This window comes from Melanotaenia boesemani, chromosome 6 (assembly GCF_017639745.1).
Source record: "Melanotaenia boesemani isolate fMelBoe1 chromosome 6, fMelBoe1.pri, whole genome shotgun sequence".
NCBI lineage: Eukaryota > Metazoa > Chordata > Actinopteri > Atheriniformes > Melanotaeniidae > Melanotaenia > Melanotaenia boesemani.
The window spans coordinates 8653093-8662808 of record NC_055687.1 but is presented as its reverse complement, the minus strand read 5'-3'; positions in this window follow the sequence as shown (position 1 = coordinate 8662808).

Sequence of the window (9716 nt, the reverse complement as noted above, 5' to 3'; positions counted from 1 at the left end):
TAAGGTGTACATTATTGTTTTATTGCAAAAACATACTTTTTTTCTTTTTGAGAGTAAGAGTTATGTACATGACTTGGTTGTGTTTTCCTCAGAGGCTGCCTGTGGTTTGACTTGTTGTTCAAATGAACTTCACGGTTACAGACCGGACACAGATGATTGCGGCATATTCAAATTCTCATCATTGAAATCCCATGCAAATGCCTCAGTGCTTTAAATATGTGGTGAGATTTCCACGTCAGCCGTGACTTGCGGATGGGACTGCAGCACTTTCCACCTGTGTGCAGCGAAGAGCCTGAAGGTCACTTGCAGGATTGCTTGTCTTACACCTTGTAAGGGGGTTGTGTCGCTGGGTCTGAAAAAAATCACCATGCAAATCCTGTTATCTGGCCCCAGCTCAGAGAATCAGGGCCTTAGCCATCAACATATTTACCATTTATGGACATATGCTTTACATCCTGTGCCACCGGCCAATTCCTTCCCTCCTCTGCTGCACTACCGGCTAATATTCTGTGTATCTAAACTGTGAATTGTGGTCCTCCCCCACTGTAACAAACAGATGGCCACTCGATCTTGAGTCATCACAAACCCATTACGAGAGTGACTTGTCCTTAGCCAGGCGGCCTTGATTCGTGCCCGATGGCTCTCGCCAGTGTTTGCTCAGGCTCTTAAGTCATCCTCAGGCTTCGTGACACACACTGTTTGCTCAGGTTAAATGGCTTGTGTTGCCCGAGGAGTGCCCTGATTGGCTGTGACACTGCAGTGTTTGACAAGTGAAATGACACCGAGTGGCCCACGTCGCAGCAAATGTGTTTGGCTGTTTGAAACAAGTTGGCTTTTAATACAGTGTGTTTACACACCAAAAAGCCCTAAGTGTGTTTCTATCTGTGTTGCCAGGGTCTATCAGTGGCCAGACCACTGAGCATAAATCATTCAGGGGTAATTCAGAGGAACAACAGAGGCTCTAAGAGGAAAAAGAAAGGAAATTATAAAGCCTCCATAATGGAGGCACCTATTACTGCTGCTGGTCCACTTAAAACTGTCTTATGAAAGGTTTTATTTCTTAGAAGGCTCCATTTTTGGCAAGCCAACCAGCACATCCAACCAAAATCACTAAGTCGCACCACAATTCAGCCGTAATCAAAAACTTTCTAAACACATCCCTATTTTCTTCAGAAATTCAAAGCTGACATTTTCCTTTTTCCATTTCTTTTTTTTTTTTTGGGGTGTGTGCGTCTGTGTGAGGGTGGGTGTATGTGCGTCAATTACAAACTAAACCACAATATGCTGTAGGACACACACCCGGGTCATAATTTCTATCAGCAGCAGTCAGTCTGGCCCGATCAAAGTTCTTCCAAAAGCTGCTGACTGCAGAAAGAAGTAACGGATTCTGGTCTAATTTAATAAGGATGCCTTGTTTTTCTTTAAAAAAAGGTTTAAGGCAACACCACAGGTTCCTCACTCATTACACTTTACGCTGTCTTGTTGATCATCTTCCTGCTTCACAGCAGATGAAACACAAAAGCCGCCTCCCCTCCTCCTCAACACAAAGACTGTGACAGTAATAAATAGCCTCTGTGATCCAGGTTTAGAAAGCTGTGAAATTGGATATTGAGATGCTCTCTGGAGCTGCGGGTCGGGAGTAGTTTCAGACTAGACTGTGGGAATCGTCTAATCCGATCACTGGGAATGTAAGATGGGCTAATCGCCTAACAGGCCGGGTCTCTCATACCCACAGGGCATTGGAGGTGGGGAATGGATACTGGCCCCCCTTTGAATAGAGATTTATCAACTCTTTGTTTCACTTTGACACACCAAAACAATTATATGTCTTTTGGTTCTTAAAATGTCGCTGTGTTTGATTTAGAATTACATATTACAGTATAATTCAGTGTGTTCGGCTCATGATATGGGTTACATGGGTTCTTTGTATTCTTTACATTGAATTAGTTCGTATCTGATTAATCTGATGTGATGAAATACTCCACATAAAGCTGGATCAGCATCTTATATTACTGACATTAGTACAAGCCTCCTAAATGTAAAGCAATTTTAAGTTCTTTTCAATCATTGGTGAAATGTCTCATGGCAGATTGACACTTTTCACCCAGCAAAGCCTGCAAGCTTCAGTCCATCTCTCTGCCCACACTTCAGCCAAGGCAGAGGCTGAGAAATTACTCCGTGCAAGTAAGATAGCCACACATTATGTTCTCATTTCGGTGACTTTACAAAGACACGGCTTATGCAAACAGCTTTGAGCGCAGCGTGATGCAACCTAATGAAAGCTGTTTGCTGTAACGTTTGGATCTTTATAAACATGAGAGAACATGAGAATGAGAAATTGTATATTGGCCACCTCTGTTATTCACTCTTGCTGTGATTGCATGTTTATTTCTGACCAGTCACACAAAAAACAGCCACTATAATGGCAATTTTTGTATCTTCTGTATCTTTTTTTCTTATTTTTATATTTCAAGAAGTAAACTGGGCCATGATAACTGGTAAAAGGTTATTAGTGTTTAAGAAACTGGTATATTCATGAATGTCTGTCAGTAGTCACATGACTGCAGTAAACTGGTTAAAACAAATGTTTTTTTTACTAAAAAACACATTTTTATGCTATTTATTTTTTCCCAACATTTGGAAAACCTTCCTTTTTAGTAAATTAGTCTGGAATATGTTGAGATTTCTTTCTGTAGCATGATGTACTACATATTTATTTATCTCTACATTGTGTTTCAGAACCTTTCCAGAGACTTTACTTGTGAGTTTTCTCAGTAAAAGTCCTAAATTGTCCTGGTTTTCAAAGATAGCTTTAAACATTAACTTTTAGTAACTTAAAGCTCAAGATATCAGCATTGGCTGCCTCCTCCAAAGCCTCCAAACGGAGCTGTAACTCCATCCCTCCCAACCTGACCTGGCACGCCACCCGTCTCTTCACCTTCCACAATGTCGTTTGATCTCTGCAACGCTGTCAACGCCGCGATCAGCCTTGCAACAGACCTTGTAGCCACAGCCACCCCGCGAGGTGTCCAACCATCTGTCACCAGAGCCTGGAGACCTTGGGCAGCAAAGGGCCCCAACCCCACCCCATTCAACCCACCCTTCACCCCCTCCCTGGGCCCATTAGCTCTCCCTAATGCAGCCAGCGTAGCTCCAAGAGGGTCCCTAACAGGCACAAGACGGACTACTTATCCTCTTTAATTCCCAAATGAGTTCCCTTTAGCATATACATAATTCATTCCCAGAAGTCACTTACTTTCAGCCGTTTAGCAAATACTCTCGGAAGGTTTATGCTCTTTTCTAACACGTTCTGGTGTGTAAATGCAATCACAGCTGCTGTAAACTGTACAGAAAGATTAATCTAAGTAAGAAGAAAAATATCTGAATGTGAAAAACAGAAAACGAGAACAGAAAACGAATTCATCTGGAAATCAGAGGCATGCAATGAGACTTAAATAGCGAGCAAAGAGCCTGGAAAAGTATACTCATGTAGTCAGATGAAGACAGATATTATGGGGGTAAAATTAGACCACCTCACATTCATAACACCTAATACCCTTTAAATAGGCTTAAGAGGAGGACTAGAAATAGACTCTAAAAATTAATTACTTTCAGTAGATTTTCTTCTTGCTTTCTTTTCCACAGGCGTATTAATTCTTTCTCTGTGAATGTGTGGCAGCCATGTCAAATCTACTAAATAATGCACTTACTACAATACACCTTAATTTCTTGGAAAAAGAGGAATTCATGGGGTATTCGCTTGTTTAATAAAGGCAGACAGTCATGTTTCAGAGATATTTTTCTTCAGGTCATTATGTCTTCTTCTGCAAGTGAAGAAAGCTTGTGCAAAGATGGTAGATTTGTGTGTTTTAACAAGAATTTATTCTAAGGATCAGATTATATTAAATACTGATTCATGTGCATAGTATTGAATATCTAACATTGCTTAAAAGTGCATTTGTTGGCTTTATGTTTGAAGCGAATGTACAGTAAATGCATGCAAACTAAACTGAGTAAAGAACTACCAACACTAAAAAAAATGCCAGAAAAATAAACTCTGCTGTGGTAAACAGTCATATTTAGTGCTCAGTCTCAAAACACGTCATAAATAAGAGTGACAAAGATATCTCTGGTTATCACAAAACCTGCAAAACACACAAGACAAGTGCAGCCTTCTCTTCGTAAGCCGCATGAGAAACAAAGGCATAGTGTGATAGCGCAAATGGCACACATCCAGAATCCTCTCCGCAAGCCGCGCCATGAAGAGCTGAGTAAATACATTACAACTGGAGGACCTGTAAGCACAGACACAAAGGCTGCAGGAGCAGGCCGCAGCAGCAAGCTGACCATTACGAAACCACCCATGTGAGAAGAGATTCTGCTCTGGACCCCTGTTGCCTTGTTTTGGCAATGGAGGGCAGAGGGAGTGCGCGTCGAGCCAGGACAATATGTTTTTTCAAATGCTCCTCGGCCAATATTTATTTAGCTACAAGCTGGCATGTCTGAGGAGTCCGGCGCAGCCAAGACGGGCGTGCAAGCGTGATTTTCAAGATGTTACAAACATCAGGCTTCAGTATGATCCTGACCTTGCTAATATCCAATATATTACAAATGAGTTGTGTATATGATAACTGCTGCGGTGCCGTGTTTGATGATGCATAATGAGGTGGTTGTCAAGGCAAAAACAAATCAACAATATTATTTACCAAGAAAAGCTGATGAAATAAAGTAGTTTTCTGGAATAAGAAATTGAACACTTTTTTTCATTTTGACACAATTTGAAGCCAATAAAGGACAGTAGTCACAGCAGTCATTTTGGTGGCTAGCTGTAGATTGCAAATGATGAGGAGTGAGGTGCAGGATAATAACAAAGCTTTATACTGTAGACTTGTGGTAGAAAGAGTAAGTGGGGGAGAGAGGAGGCCAGAGAGAAGCACACAGAAAGAGCAAGAGAGAGAGACTGAGAAAGAGAGAAAGGGGGCTCTTTATTTATTTCTTTCTGGCTTTTAAAACAGATGGTTCCTTATGTGCTGAGCGGAAGTGTCTGTTAACTCAGTTGGCTCACTATTGGTGGCTGCCGGCCAATAACAACAACGAGATCGGGGAGTGTGAGCAACAGTGCAGTTTGCTTTTCTTCAGATGCTCTGTGAACAGAAGGATGGCAGCCTGCAGATACTGTTGCACGGCCACCCAAACGTGGCGATGCCAGCACCGGCACCCTTCACACCTCTCGGCAGCACCCACTCCACCTCACTGCTGCAAGAGCAGGTTACAGGACAAACAGAGGCTGAAAGCACGCAGAACAGTTTAGGTTTTAATCCTGAATATTGGGGTTATTTTACATGCAATAAACAGGGAGAAAAAGCTGCAGCTTATGTATCTTATAGTAGGGAAGTTTCCTATTATATTTACATCTCAAGCAAGGCATGAAGCAGGAGACTGAAACTGTGCATGTTCAAATTTAACATGTTGATGGTCTCCATGGCAGAAGACCTGTTTTTTTAGCAGCTTTAGGAGTTAAAGTTCAGTTTTCTAAACTGTATTCAGGCAGAGCAGCATCACGTTTTAATCTATATATTGATGTCATCTCAGATTGTGCCTTCCATGTAGAAATTCAATAAAGTGTTAAATACATGTTTGTCATAAAAAAGACGGCATCAGAGGGATCGCTTATCAGATTGATATGAAACATATAATTACTGTACACTTCCTCCAAGCAATCAAGTTGCAGTTTACATCAGTCCTCCCTTTTTATTCCTAAATTATGGGTTTGAATAATAGTATATTACTTCTTTGTGAATCATAACATTTAAAATGATTAATATAAAATTTGGGCATTATCATATTTTCCTAGTTAGCATTTGAGAGAAAAGTCAAATTAATTAGTAAAACATAGGGACAAATACATGTCTCGTGTGGTTACAGTGAGGTTTTACCTTCAGTGACCAAATTCTACCAAGTGCATGTATAAGTTTAAGTGCCAAATTTTGAAAACTTCACCCCAATGAGCTTTGTATCATAAAACAGTGTTTTAATAAGTTCATGTTGGGTTTCATTACTATGATTTGTGCTGTCATTTACCATGTAATATGACAGTGACACTCCCTGACCCATAGATTGATTTGAAGTGTCACTTTAACTGTGTAAAATTACACAAACACACACACACACACACACACAAACACACACACACAAACCTTTAAATGCATAAAACTGGCACTTATATGAGGGTGGGACTGACAGATGTTTGATGACCAGGCATGAGCACTGACTGGGAAAATGGTAGCTCAGATTAATTTTCTTTTTCTTTTTTGAGGGTCTCAATTTTAAGAAAAAATAAACTAATTATTACAACTAAAGTGGTCATCTAATATAATAAGTAAAGTCCAATTTGTAAAAGCAAACAGCCTGGTTTTTATTTTCATCAACATTTACTTTGGATGATCCTGTATCATATTTTCTTAATCACTGCTGCACAAACACTTGCTTTGGGCCAAATCACAAGCTTCATTGTTTCTTCAGGATTCTTGGCTGCTTAACTTTGCTCAGTCATCACATCTGGCATCCTCTTCATAAAAGTAAACACTTTGGACAGTCAAATATTATCACCCACATAGGCAGTTAGTGAGACGATGCTCTAAATATGCTACAATGTGATCAAGAACATAGTACTGTTGGTGTATAACATCATTGAAAAAAACACTGAAGTACATCAGTACATTGATATCGGTCAGTTTACACTAAACAGATGTTAGAATTTGATTGTTTGTTCTTGAGGGACCATCAGATTTTAGGGGTGGTCTCTGGCCTCACCCTATACATGACATATACAGTATGTATGTGTGGAAGGGTATTGTAAGCCTCTGTGCAATGAAATGTTATATTTATATTGCCGTTTCCAATTCAGTGTCAGAAATACCAAGATACTGAGAAAGTTACTTAGCGTTAAAGGGTCAGATGTGGTGAGACTTCATATTCATTAGCATGTAAACCGTTTTGGTACATATGGATAATGATTGCTGCAGAGTTGTGTCTTAAAACAAACATCCATGTTGTTGCTCCGCACTTCTTTGTCCAGTATATTTTAATATGAATAGATATTTATCTCTCCCAGGTATCTGAAAGTTCCTGTCATGGAGAATGTGGGAGGGAAAGGGCCCAAATGCAGGTAGAGAACAAGGAGGCACATGGTTAAAAACAACCAGAAAAACTTTAATCAGATAAGAACTCTGCAATGGAGGAAATTCAAAATACATCAAAGGTATAAAACAGGGTTTGGCAAAAACTGAACTGGTCACAAAAAGGAAAAAATAAGAAAAATAAGATCTGAGGCTGAGTACACATGACGGTATTTACCCTCCTCTGAGAAAAAACTGACAACATTGGTTTTAAGTTCTGTGTCACTGTGTGTTTTTATGTCCTCCAGTGTTCTGACTGCCTAGTTTCTCAATAGATCTGGTGAGTAACTGTATTTATGTGCAAACATAAAAAAAAGTCTATTTAGAAGGTTAAAGCAACAGCATTATCATGGTCAAGGTTTTCATTACCATGGCAACACAATGCGCGGACATCTTGCCCAATATCTGTATATTGTTTTTGTTTCAAACTGTCTTAAGCCCCCAGTTAAGTGTCTCTTACTAATCATGACATCCTTAACTGCAAGAGATTGCAGAGTATCAGTGTTCTTTAATATTTTAGGGTTTTTGAGTAGGACTCAAAATCCCCAGTGTTGCTAGAAAGTAAGCAGACTGTTACTTGTTTTAGTAGAATCTGTAGTTTGGGGGAAACAATAAAGATGTAGAGCTGCTGTTGAAAGCATATCTGGTGTCTATAGTTGGGCCGATACTAGCATAGAAAATGGATAGTTCAGTGGGCAGTGAATCTGTCTCCCATGCAGGAGACCCGAGTTCAAACCGGGGACAATTTTTAACTCCTAAGGACCCAACTGGAGGGTTCCTTAATAATAATAATAATAATAATGGATTAGATTTATATAGCGCTTTTCAAGGCACCCAAAGCGCTTTACATTGTGTGAATCCATTATTCATCCACTCCTCACTCATACCTGGTGATGGTAAGCTACGTGTGTAGCCACAGCTGCCCTGGGGCAAGCTGACGGAAACGTGGCTGCAAGTCTGCGCCTACGGCCTCTCCGACCATCACCGAACATTCATCCACACATTCATACACCAGCGATGCCAACACTGGAGGCAAGGCGGGTTAAGTGTCTTGCCCAAGGACACAACGACAGATAACTGCGGGAGCGGGAATCGAACCGCCGACCTTCCGATCATTGGACGACCTGCTCTACCGCCTGAGCCACTGCTCACTCCCTCAACTTCCTTAATGCTACTGCCTAACCACCTTCAGATGTAAGTCGCTTTGGAGAAAAGCGTCTGCTAAATAACCGTAGAATAGAGTAAAATAAATACTCGCCGAAAGTACGGGCATCAGTATCGGCAAATATTTCCATCTAAACATCATTCAATACCACGGAAACAGAATTATAATTCTTTGTTTCCTGCCCTACACAACCATACACAGTCTTGCATGGCCATGGTTTTGAGTTAGTAGGTGGAATCACTGATGTGCTAACATTTAGCATTAGTGGTTTGTTAGTAATTTGGCGCCATTATTCATTAGAAAATCCCGCTAGCAAAACAGTGACATGCCCAATATGCAGGACTGAAGTTTCCAGAGGCAACATGAATGTTGCACCAGCATTTGAGTTGTCATTACATGGAAGAGCACGAGGAGTTTGTTGCCTTAAAGCACAAAAAAACTGCAGCATAAGCAAATGCTGGCAAATTTGCTGAAGAAAGCCAGAAAGCCACCGCAGTAACGGACATTTTAAAATTTATTGTCCTTGATTAGCAGCCCCTGTCCTTTGTAGAAAATGTTAACTGTAAGTCCAATTTCAAGATAATTTTAATAGAAATTCTTTGATCTGAGTTTATTTACTCATTAATTTAAAAAGTTCTGTGGCAATCATGGTTTTCATCTGTTAATAAAACATGAATTATAAAATAAACATTAAGGCTGTCGAAAATAACACGTTAACGGCAGTAACTAATTTATGTAACTGCGTAAATTTTTTAAATGGAATTAACGCTCTGTCTTCCCCCACACTAGTGAGAGGGTTCAATTAGTAAAAGAAAAAAACTTTTCCTGCAGTTCTGTACTAATATGCCTTCTCCTCCTCCACCTCTACTCCGCCTCCCTCTCCTGTTGTTTGTGACCAGCTGTCGGTGATCAGCTGATCGGCTTCTCTGGTGTTAGCACCGTCTTTCTTGTTGAGCTTGTGTATTGCTCATCTGAGAAAGAGGAAACTAGTGGTTAACAGGGCTGGTCAATATTAGGAGATTTTCAGATATATCGGGACTTATCAGACGCGATATAGGAGGGAATATTATTTATATCGAGATAGCTTTTTCAAGCTAAAAGCATCTTTTCTTTTGCATTTTGCATAGCTGTATTTTTGTTATGGTCATTAAAAAATATTTTTCATTAATTTAGTTTTAGGAGCATTTAATTTAATGTCAAGCTACTTTAATTTCAGTCAACTGTTTTAATACACATGTGCTGCTGATCCTTAATTAAAGTATATTTAGCACTGAAGGCTGTAAATTAGAGCTGTCTCTTTGGTTACTTGACAAAAAAGGATATATATTGAGATATATATCGTATATCGTGATTCAGGTAAAAAATATCGAGAT